The following is a 12,970-nucleotide window of genomic DNA, read 5'->3' on the forward strand; positions in this document are numbered from 1 at the left end:
CATCATCATTAATAAATGTCATCCAATCAACTTGCAGCAGAAGGGCCCTCATCAGCCGCTGCATCTCTTTGAACATCGTCGCTCTCACGACGACTAAATCCCTCTGTAGGTCATTAACCTGCCTTTAAAGTTCCGCAATGTGTCGTGCAGAATATCATTTAAACTAGTGGTATTTTTTTTCTATGAAAAGTCAGAACTTTTTCATTTACATTAATACTTCTTACCTTTTCAAAACGGTTTTAAGAAGACTTATTAACAATCGTTATTATTGAGCTGTTGCAACAGAACGTCCATCTGCCACAACAGATTTACCATTTGTTGCAACATATAGATTATCTGTTATAATAGATGTACCACATGTAGGGGATGTTTTTATTTCTTCTCACAGCTGATTCATCAGTTACAACAGATGGAGAATTCGATTCATCAGCTGTTTTGAATGTGTTAGATAAAAATACACGACTCTTTACCTCTTTTTTAATAGTCATCACATGTGTGTAGATGAATAAATAATGTCTGGTCTATCGCAATAGATTAACAATTTATTGCAATATATGGATTATCTGTTGCAACAGATGAACCATATGTTGGAGGAGATATTTTGATTTCTTCCAACAGTTGATTCATCAGTTTCAACAAATGGAGTTTCGATTCATCAATTATTTTGAATGTGTTAAAAAAAGTCACGACTCTTCACACCTATTTTTTAATAGTCATCCCATGCGTGCAGATAAATAAACAACACTGTAGTATCTTTAATGGGGTAGGAAGAATAAGGTGTGTGCAATGGATTTACTTTCATGCATAGGAGTTATGTATTATTGATCAGTCTACTGCGACAGACACACATAAAGTGCAATGATTTTGTGAATGTAGTTTTTTACCAATTAGACACTGATCCTTCAAACAAAATCCTGCATTGTACAGTTTAGTTTTATAGGTGCAAACTGATAAGGCCGAAGGGTTCCAAGACCATGGTGTCGATAACCTATTATAATTTAATGATGGTCTATGCTCATGTTTTTCTGTCAATATTGGGGAAGGGTTCAAGTTTTTGGCGGCAGTGTAAATATTCAATAGTGATTGGACCAGTTTTAATGGCTCATTAGACTTCTTGAAAGGTCTCCGAAGCCTCGCACTGCAGCAAACAATGATGGAACCAATAGGAATTCCCCTATTCTAAATTTATATGGATGGATTGCTGGAGGAGACTTGAATACAGTAGAACGTGTTTGGGAGAATACCTGCGCGGGAAGGGGGAGATAGAGAAGGCCATATATCATCTTTAGCCTTGTTTAAGAGGAAACACAGGAAGCAAGCAAGGAAATTCTAGCGAATCTGGCCAAGGAAATTGACATGAGAAACAAAAAAACTAGATGAGCTTCAAATGTGGAAGTGTATCCAAAAATAAAAATTCATCAGTCGTTGAAAAAAATGGTCAACAGGACTGGAGCTGGACACTTTGCCCGAGAATGCAACTAGCGAGCGTGGCCTCAATGAAGACTCTCACAAAGTGAAGGATCAGAACTCTAAGGAAGACGTTTTTCGAGCACACAAAATTGATACGATTGTCGGTCAGAATTAAAACCTGAACCAACTACTCCTAAATCAAAAGTATGGGATCATGCTAAGCTGGAAATTTCTCAAGTTAAACTTGCATGTTATGCCTTATGTTTGTGGCTATGATAAGGTCGATGGCAGTAGAAACAAAAAGGTCTAAAGTTGGGCAGAAATCCCATGCGTTGTTGTTTCCACTGCCTTTGACCTGAACAGATCCATAAACAGGAGGCATGGAATGCAAGTTTAACTTGAGAAATTTCCACCTTGGCTTGATCCCTATATTTTTAATTCAAGAGTAGTTGGTTCAAGTTTCAATTCTGACCAATAATCGTATCAATTTTATGTGCTCATTAAACTTCTTCCTTAGAGTTCTGGTCCTGTACTTTGTGGGTCTTCATTGAGGTCACACTCTCTAGTTGCTATCTCTAGCAAAGTGACCTACTCCAGTCCTCTTGACCATTCTTCTTTTACTTCAATAACTGATAGATTTTCATTTTTGGATACGCTTTCACATTCGCAGTTCATACCACTTTTTCATTTTTCATGTCAATTTTATTAGCCAATTTCGCTACACTTTTCTTTCTACCCTGTGTTTCCTCTTAGACAAGGTTTGAGATGATATATGGCCTTCTCAACCTCGCCCTTCCCACATAGGTATTCTCCAAGCACCTACAACTGTATAATAGTCTCCTTCAGTAACCCATCCATATAAATTTGGACCAGGGGAATTTCTATTGGTTTCATCGGTGTTTGCTGCAGTGCGAGGCTTTGGAGGCCTTTCAAGAAGTCCATTGAGCCTTTAAAACCAATCCAATCACTATTGGATATTTACACTACCACTAAAAACTTACACCTTTCCATAAACTTGACACAAAAACATGAACATAAACTGTCATTAAATTATAACAGGGTATCGACACCACCTACTTGGTCCCTCAGCCTTACCAGTTTGAACCTAACAATCTTAACTATAAAATACCATATCTTGTTTGAAGAATTAACGCCTAATAGGGAAAGAACAAACATTCACAAAATCATTGTACTGGATATGTGTTTTCACGATAGGTTGATCAGTAATACATACCTTCCTCACATTAAGTGGTTCAGCTGCAAATAGTTTATTCCTCCGAACCCATTTTTACTTTAGCCTTTAATGCTGGTCGGGCAAAAATAGATCCAATTTTACTTCCTTTTATCTACAAACAAGAGAAATACATTTGATTTCAAACGAGAGAAGAATAAAAAGAACATTACAAAAGGGTAACACAAAATTAAGAGAATCAACAGATGATCAATCTGATGCAACAGATTGCCCATCTTCTCAATCGGAGGCATATATTGCAACAGATGGATGACATGTTACAATAGATGAGTCATCTGTTGGAATAAATCCAACCAGCCTTGATACTGGTTTGATTTCTTCAAACAATTTCTTCGTCTGTATAAAAGGGTAACACAAAATTGAGTGAATCAATAGATGAATAATCTGATGCAATAGATTACCCATCTGTTCAACCGATGAGACATTTTGCAACAATTATAAAAACAACAATTTATTCATTCAAGTCTTAAAAGTCACCTTTCCTTCAATTTTCTCAATAAATAGGAAACTAGTAAATGGGTAAATCATCAATAGCAACAGATGTAAATATCTAATGTGAAAAAAGCAAAGGAATCAGAACATCCAGTTCAGTCGAGAAAATATATTGATCGGATGAGATCCGAAAGGATCCTCATTCTAAAGAAGAGAGAAAAAAGGCAAAAATAAAAGAAAGAGATAAATAAAAAAGAGTGATAGATGAGTTGAGTTGAGTCTTGAGTCTTACTCATGTTATGGCTGAAGGAGAGAGTATTCTTCTAGATATGGATTTTAAATATTCATTAATAACGTTTGACTTTTGAAGGGCACAAGGAGACGGTGACATTAAAAAGACCAGATAAGACTGCTCACTCAGGAGATTTCTGATTATCCAAGTATATTTTTTATCATCTTTGTATTTTAACTTTTTTTATATCTAGCAGGAAATACCTAAATTGCTTTTAAGAAAAAACGGTCTTAAAACATCTAAGTGCAAAAAATAATAATTTCTGTTTAAAAATATCCAAAGCTCGGTACACAATATTGAAGTGTGTATTAGTAATATAGTAATACACTCTATTTCCTATGTATTAGTAATACAAAAACTTTAAAAACATGCATTAACTTATTAAATAACCTTAATACCCCTCAATTTCCCCCTCAAAATATTTCACCATTTCTTTTCCCGCCATTTTAATTTGCACTTGTGAATCTTTTTAAAATATTTCACAATTTCTTTTCCCACTATTTGAATAAACAACAATGAATGGTTGATTTAAATAACTATAACATCACATATTTTTGCATTGCTTCGAGAGTCTTTAAAAAGATTTTAAAAAAAATTGAGACTATTTTTTAATTTTACGTCTTGTATTTTATTTTGGTTTCGATTATATTAATCCGTTGGCGTAACATTTTTGCGTAAATATGAAGGTCTTGCAATTAAACCTAAACCTCTATATAATAGTTCAACAATATTAATTATGTTTCAAAAAACAAAAGAACTTTGTTGCAAAAAAGTGTACAAAATCAAAGAAGCGTATTTTTGCAAACAAAATTATGTAAGATGTATTATTTCCTATACATCAAACCAAACAATATATAAGAAACAAATAATACATGCATAACTAATACAAGCATAAATAATAGAAGTATTACTAATGCAAGCATTACTAATACGACATATTTTGCATTGTTCTTATACACTCCACCAAACGACCCCTGATTGATTAATCTAGGAGCAGGGGTGGGTTATCATAGGGTCAACGACAACTTCAATTGAGTCTTTGGGCAATTGAAATGTTGAGACGATATTGCATTCCTCCCGACCAGAGTCGTCGATCGAACCGATTCTTACTACCTCATATGTTAGACCAATACATCAATTGATTAATCTAGGACCAGGGGTGAGTTCTCATAGGGTCAACTACAACTTCAATTGAGTCTTTGGATAATTGAAATCATGAGATGGTATTGTGCTCCTTCCAACCAGAGTTGTCGATCAAACCGATCCTTACTACCTCATATATTAGACCAATACCTCAATTGATTAATCTAGGACCAGGGGTGAGTTCTCATAGGGTAACTTCAATTGAGTATTTGAGCAATTGAATGATGAGATGGTATTGCTTTCTTCCCGACCAGAGTCATCGATCGAACTAATTCTTACTAACTTATATGTTAGACCAATACCTCAATTGATTAATCTTGGACCAGGGGTAAGTTCTCATAGGGTAAACTATAACTTTAATTGAGTCTTTGGGCAATTGAACGATGAGACGGTATTGGGTTCCTCCCGGTCAGAGTCGTTGATCGAACCGATTCTTACAACCTCATATGTTAGACCAATACCTCAATTAGTTAATCTAGGACCAGGGGTGAGTTCTCATAGGGTCAACTACAACTTTAACTGAGTCTTTGGGCAATTGAATGACGAGACGGTATTGCATTCCTCCCGACCAGAGTCGTCAATCGAACCAATTCCTACTACCTCATATGTTAGACCAATACCTCAATTGATTAATCTAAGACCAGGGGTAAGTTCTCATAGGGCCAACTACAATTTCAATTGAGTCTTTGGGCAATTGAACTAATGAGACTACATTGCGTTCCTCTCAACCAGAGTCATTGATTGAACCGATTCTTACTACCTCATATGTTCGACCAATACCTCAATTGATTAATGTAGGACCAGGGGTAATTTCTCATAGGGCCAACTACAATTTCAATTGAGTCTTTGGGCAATTGAAATGATGAGACTGTGTTGCGTTCCTCTCGACTAGAGTCATTGATTGAACCGATTCTTACTACCTCATATGTTAGACCAATACCTTAATTGATTAATCTAGGATCAGGGATGAGTTCTAACAACAGATGGATAATATGTGGCGACATGTGATAATCCATTTAATAATTTACAATACATGGGTAATCTGTCGCAACAGATTACTTAATTTGTTTGATAATTTACAACAGCTTAGTATCTGATGCAATAGGTTGAACATTTATTTTTATACAATTTCAATTGAGTTCATATACCTAAATTAATTAAACTAGGACTAGGGGTGGGTGAGTTCATAGGGTCAACTACAACTTCAATTGAATCTTTTGGTAATTGCATGATGAGAGGGTTAAAAATTACGCATACCTTTTATAATTTTAAAAAATAATTGAGATTAATTCAGACCAAATTAATATTTTCAAAACTTTTCATTTTTGTCAAAATACAAATCAACCTATACAAATCATCCATTTGCGAGAAAAATATTTCATTATTTTAAATCTCGAGTTCTCGCTCATTTCTCTTTCTCACTTAATTATACAATACAGACAACAACTAAAAAAATTCAACAAATTTCTCTACCCTTCACAATATATCAATTTTCTTCTCATTTCTGTCCATATAGGTGTTGTTTTTTACTTCATTCTTACTTGTATCAGTCGTTTTATCTTTCTTCGTAGGTAATAGAGTTTGAGAAGAGTTCTATATTTTTTATTTTTTTCTAAAAAATAAGGGCTTTTAAGTTAATGATGAAAAATAAAACTTTTAGTTGTATTATCTTCGAGAATGGGTTTACAATTTTGACTTTTGATGGTAAAATTATAGGAAGAACTCGAGAAAACCCCAGTTTCTATCGTAGTATTCCATTGACTGTCGTGGTATTGTTGGATGGTGTTTGTGGTGACGGTGGTCATCATTGTCATTGTGGCACTGGTGGTGGATGTTGGTGGTATTGGTTGGTGGTGTTTGTGGTAGCTGTCGGCAGTATCGGTGTTCATGGTATTTGTGGCATTGGTTGGTGGTGTTAGTGGTGGTGGTAGCTGTTGGTGTGTCATTATTGGTGGTGTTTATAATGTATTTTTTAAAATTTATGAATACATCAATTGTAATGTATTTTTTATTTTTCTGTTGGTTGTAGGTAAAATATGTCTTCCAAAAGAAAAGAAAGTGAAAGTGGATCAACGTCTAACCACCCTCAAAAAAGACTATAGTACAGAGGGATTCGGAGGAGCTTCCTGAACAATCTCAGTCAGGGTAACAAAGTGAAGCTGAGAAGAGATATAAAAACATTGAGAGAGGTGGACAAGGGTCTGTAGACGGAGATGAAGAAAATAAAAGTGAGAAAGAGGAGGAATTAGGAAGTGAGAAAGAGAAGGAGAAATAGAAAGAGAAAGAGGATGATCATCAACATGATGATAATGGATCACTAATGGGGAGTGAATTAATATCAACATCCCAGCATGATCCTGTCAAAACTTTTAGTATTAATAAGTTTCAAGTTGCGATGCTGATAAATGACAAAAAAGCATAAGAAGAAAAACTAACTGGTCAAATTGTACTTAAATGTCAGATGGGGAGTAAATTTACTAATTTTAGGAAAATTATGAAGGACAAAAACATAGACGAACTTTTTAAGAAGAGCTGTTTTGGACGCTTTCTTGAGCTAGCTGAGGATGCCCCTGCCCGTTTCCCAATGAGGATGGTATATGGTCTTCTCAAGCATACAATCAAGTACGTAGGGGAAACAAAAAAATGGATGAAATCTCGATCAAATACTATGGCATGCCGATTTGTTTTGGCTTGCAAGAGTTTGCCATAGTGACGGGCTTGAGATGCCATCGTCCAGAAGAACCACTTATCGCCAAGGGAACACCCTACAAACAATCCAAAGCAAGAAAATGCAAGAAAAAATAGATAGGTTGTTTGACATTGCTCGACGTGGCTACAAAGCATCGGATTTGTTTACAGATCTCATGGATAAAACCATACCTAAGCAGTACAGGGAGCAATTATGCTTAGTTTGGTTTGCCCATTCGGTTATATTGGCAAGAGACATCAACAAGGTCATAGAAGATGATTTGTTGGCACATACTGAAGATTTTGATAAATTCAACAATTATCCCTGGGGATATGACAACTTCTACTTGACTGTCCAATATTTACTGACAAAGCTAACCTCAGGGACGACCACAGTATATGACTTTCCTTGGGCTTTCACAGTAAAATTAATCACTATTTCAGCTCATCCATAAGTTATATTGAATATAGTTATTATGATTTTTTCTGCTTGCTTCTTGTTTACATTTTTTAGGCGTGGGCATTTGAAGTCATTCCTCCCCTCCAAAAGCAAGTAATGGATTATCCGGATGAGGTTTCTCATCCAAGGATATTTAGGTGGTTGGCTGCAAAGAAGAACACCAAAATTAAGGAGGCTGATCTCTTTAACCCTACGGATGTGTAGTACGTCTTCTTCAAGTAAATTAATTTTACTCAATGAAAGATATTGAACAGATATTATATCTGGTGCAACAGAACTTAAATTTGATGCACCAGATGGGACATCTGTTGTGACAGATTACCTGTCCTGTGCCAACTGGTGCAACAAATGGATAATTTGTTGTGACAGATGATTGATATCTTATATCAGATTACCCATCTATTGCTTTAGTTCTCTGAACCAACTCCTAACAAATTAACCATCTACTGAAAATTATGCAACAAGTGTGTGATCTGATGTAACATATTATTAATACACATACAGATCATCTATTGCATAACATGTAACCTAACAGATTACCCAACTTGTGCAACTGGCACAACAGATTGGTAGTCTGTTGCGACAAATGATTGATATTTTACATCAGATTATCTATGTGTTGCTCTGGTTCTCTGAACCCGACTCAAAACAGATTTTAACCATCTGTTGTACTCTATGCAATAGATGTATAAGCTGATGTAACATATTGTTAATCTGTTGTGAAAGTTGACTATTAAAATGTTAACACGGCTGTGAAAATTATTATATTATATGATTTAAATGTATTTGTCTTTTTTTCTAGGTTGTGCATCCACGGATCATGCCTACTCAGGAGGAGTCATTGATGAATTTTTATATTATTCTAGGTTATATTGATACTATAGTAGACCCAACGGTGGAGTTAATAAGGAAGGACTTGGCTGGAGCAACGCCATAAGAAGAGCAGTTAGGCAAGGTCAGCCTAATGTTGAGGCTCTTCATGACCAATCTACTAAGGCAGATCCGGGTGCTTCTTTTGGTGGAGTTTTTGGTGTTGGTGGCAAGCATGCTGATGCCTCTACCACTTATTATGATGAGCATGTTGATTCTCAAGAAAAAATAAATATATTTGAAAACACCCCTTTTCACCCTTACACAGGTCCCTCTCACCCCTCTTCACCCTCGTGTTCTCGTTGTGAATGCGAAGAGTGTAAGGATAGCCAAGATAAACTCTTTGAAAAAGTAGAGGTTATATATAAAGCTATCGAGGAATTTAAATCCAAGAGGGGTGTCATACCATCCAAGAAGTTGAGGGAGCGATAAACTGCTACATTATTGGTTAGGAGGAAGAAAAGAGCAATAACCGATGTACTCTCCTATCATAAATAAAAAATAATTGCAACTCTTCTTTCTCAAAAAGTTGTTGAAGTTCAGGGACCATTCAAGAAGAAGGTAGATATATACGCGGAACTTGGCGCCAAAGAGAAGAGGGATCTGCGATAGGCCAAGAATGATAAGCCAGGCGCACCAAATTACCCCAGGCCTCTCTTTTCCCACCAAGACTTCCAGACTATGATAGATATGCATATACAGTACGAGGACAAGGCAACTTTACGTTTCCTAACCTAGCCTTCTAATTTAATCTACCCCATGAAGAAAAAGTTATGCAACATATGTGAAATCTGTTGCAGCAACTGGGTATTCTGGTGCAACTGGTAGTGGTTCTGTTGCAACTTACTATCCATCTGTTGTATAAGTTGCGTTGGATTATTGATTCAGAGAAACCTATGCAACAGATGGACCATCTTTATAATTACTAACCTATTTAAAAATTGTCTTCTTATATCACAGCATGTTGACAAAATTCTCTGCCTCATGAGGGAAAGGCAATTAACATACTTGGAAGCTTATGACACTGCCGATAGGATAATGGACCTCGACTTCTGTAAGAAGCTCAAGGATAAGTACGATCAACTCAATAATGTCGAATTAGACTGTGGTGCGATAGTTGAATTATTAGCTGCTACGTTTGAGTGGGATGAAGAAGAAATGATAAATATGTTAGAGAGGAGAGGATAAATCCACACGGTAAGAGCAGGACCAAGGCAAAGGGGATTCTTATAGTCATTAGCATGAAGGTCATACATTATCAGTTTGTTGAGATACTACTCGAGGAGGGAAATATCAATGTTTATGACTGCAATGAACCTCTCATCGACGATGTCGATCTTTTTCTCCTCGTGGAGCCACTGATGAAGTTGTTGCCCATCTTGTTAAGGAAGACTAAACTGATGAATCATTTACCAAAGAAAGAGCTGATGAAGAAATCATGTGATTATGGCGGTTGAAACAACGGCATGATCTTTCCAAAAAATGATGCCGGTTACACTAGCGGATCGCACGCTCTTGCACACATCAAATGTTTGCCGATCAGCGTAGAAATGGCCGAGCCAACGACCTTTCTGTGCGACAACGCTGTGGCAAACCTGCAAGAGGTCTAGGCTTATGGGGTACTAACTGGATGCTCGAAGCCTGTGTATGTAGAAGAGCCTGTGAAATAACAATTTTTTATTTTAAGTCACACTCCACTTTACTTTAAATTACATGTACATTTAGTGGCAATAGTTTTTTTGATAGAATGAAAGTTGAGTTTTTTATAATGCAATAGATTGTCAATCTATTATAAAATATATTTTATCTGTTCTGGCAGATAGTTTATCTGTTGCAATAGGTTGGTCATCTGTTGCATTATGTCGATGTTATTTCTATCTGATCTAAGTCTAATCTGTTACAACAGAGGAAAGACCTGTTTGATAATTTTCAACTGATGACCTAAATTTTACAACATGTGCCTAAATCTGTTTGATATTTTATAGCAATTACGCGCTTGAATATCCATGTGCTCGACAACACCAAACCAGTAGAAAATACACCACCATGAAAATTTCAGCAATTAGGCTTGAAAATTCATGTGCCCAACACCACCAAACCAGTAACAATAACGGCAACAATGTAGTATCTTCTTTCTCGATTTTGTTTCTCTTCAGAAGCCTTGACTTTCTTCAACAAACCCCATATTACACAATTTGTTTGTGAAGGGTGTCATTCTTCATACCAATCAAAGTAATCGCATCCACCTAATTTCTATAAAAATAAGAACACAATTACAAGTCAATAATTAATCAACTAATAAAATAAAAGAAATATTACCTTTGAAATCTTACAAGTAAAAAACCTACGACCTAGATTTTGTTGAGTCCAAGAAGTCTTCAATAAAGATTCATGACCGTACTTATAATATCGAAAATCGTTATTACAAAAAACAGTGGAAGATGCGCTTGACATTGTCAAGCTCAGTTGGAAAAAATAAAAAATGAAGAAAAGAAAGACCAAATGCAAATAATTTGAAGAATTTGGATAGATAAAAAAAATGACGACAAAGATGAAGATTTGGGAATTTAGGGTTAAATTTTAGGAAGAAGATGAATATATAAGACATTGGGGGAAAAAAATGACCGTTGGGGGCAAAATTAGACGCCAAGTCAGCAAAAAGTGTCAACCTGACATATTTATGCCTATTTTATTTTACGTGTTTAAAATGATCACTGTCTACTTTATGCCTATTTTATTTTACGTGTTTCAACTAAACACTGTCGATGGGTTCCGCCTTTTTTTATTTCAATTCACTTTCACTTTTTCACATGTAGTGGCAATTTTTTTTATGTCCAATCAAATTTGAATTTTTATAATGTAACAGATTCTTCATCCGTTGTAACAGAGTTTCTACCTGTTCTGACATATAGTTTATCTGTTGCAATAGGTTGGTCATCTGTTGCATTATGTTGGTGTTTCTATCTAAGTCTATCTGTTGCAGCAGTGGAAAGACCTGTTTGATAAATTCCAACAAATTACCTACCTGTTGCAACATATGTCAAATATGTTCGATATTTTCCAACAGATGTGACGTTTGTTGCAACAGATATATTATCAGTTGCAATATTTGAATCTAGTATTCCATTTTAATTAATAAGTTCAAATCTAAGAAAAAAATAAAATTCATAGACAAAATAAAATAAATCAAAGCCTTAAGAAATTAGCTAAAATAAAATCAATGAATAAATAAAATGTAAAAAAAAATTATGGGTACAGATCTCAATAAATACATCAACAATTTAAGTATTGATGCCAAGGAGTTTTAAGAAGGGGTGAGGTTATTACTTTGACAGACTCAAGCTATAAAGATCTACATAATATGGACAAGTTGTTCTTCATTCAGTGCTATGGAATTCAGTTTTGCTCGTCTTGGATCTTTATTGTCGCTTACATATGGTTTCTGCTATTTCTGTTCTCCGTATTTCCATAAGAAAAAGTAGAGTAGCATATTGTCAATGTTGTTCAGCAGTAGCTTCTACATCTACCTGAAAATCCAGAATTGTTCAATGCTAACTATGGAGATACGATAAAATAAAAAAGTACAACTCATCTGTTCTAGCAAATCAAACAGGTCTTCCTCCTATTTTAAATTATCCCAAACAGATTATATTTTTTTTGCAATAATGAATCAACTGATGGGTCAAATTTCTACATGAGGAAGACCTGTATGATAATTTTCAATGGATGAAACATCTGTTGCAGTACATAACTCATCTATTGCAGCAGATAGGTCATCTATTGGTATAAATAAAAGAAGTACGAACAACTATTTGATTTTCTACAACAAACGACACATATGTTGCAACAGGTACTTTGTCTGGTACAGTAAGTTAGTCAACTGTTGCAACAGATACATATATCTATTTGATAATTTTTACCAGATGTGTCGTGCGTTGAAATATAAATGTGTCTGTTTATTAGTTAAAAGACATATATACTCACTTTGTTCAGCTCGTGCTGCTCTCCTTTGAACATTGTACATTGCTCAGTGCAACACACGGACAGAGGAGTTGCAATTTTGCCCTTTTTAGTACTTGATAATGCCTTGGAAATCACTTTCCTTCTCCTCTTAGCTTTAATCTCAAATGGAGTGGATGGAAATAAAATCCTCTTTGATGGAATAACACCCTTCTTAGATGTCAATTCCTTTACAAAAGCAGTTAATGCATTAATAGCATTAATTACTACATCATGTTTCGCCCTGTAGTCTTGACATTTGCATGCAGAACATTCGCTGGGAGAGGTAAAATCTGTATGACCAGTATAATCATACTCATAATGGTTTATTTTAAATACTATAAGAAGAGCATCATTAGCACCAACAGCAGCACCACTACCACCACCAATAGCTCCATCACCACTAAGACCATCAACAACAAAA

Source organism: Capsicum annuum, chromosome 9 (genome assembly GCF_002878395.1).
Source record: "Capsicum annuum cultivar UCD-10X-F1 chromosome 9, UCD10Xv1.1, whole genome shotgun sequence".
In the NCBI taxonomy this organism is placed as follows: Eukaryota; Viridiplantae; Streptophyta; class Magnoliopsida; order Solanales; family Solanaceae; genus Capsicum; species Capsicum annuum.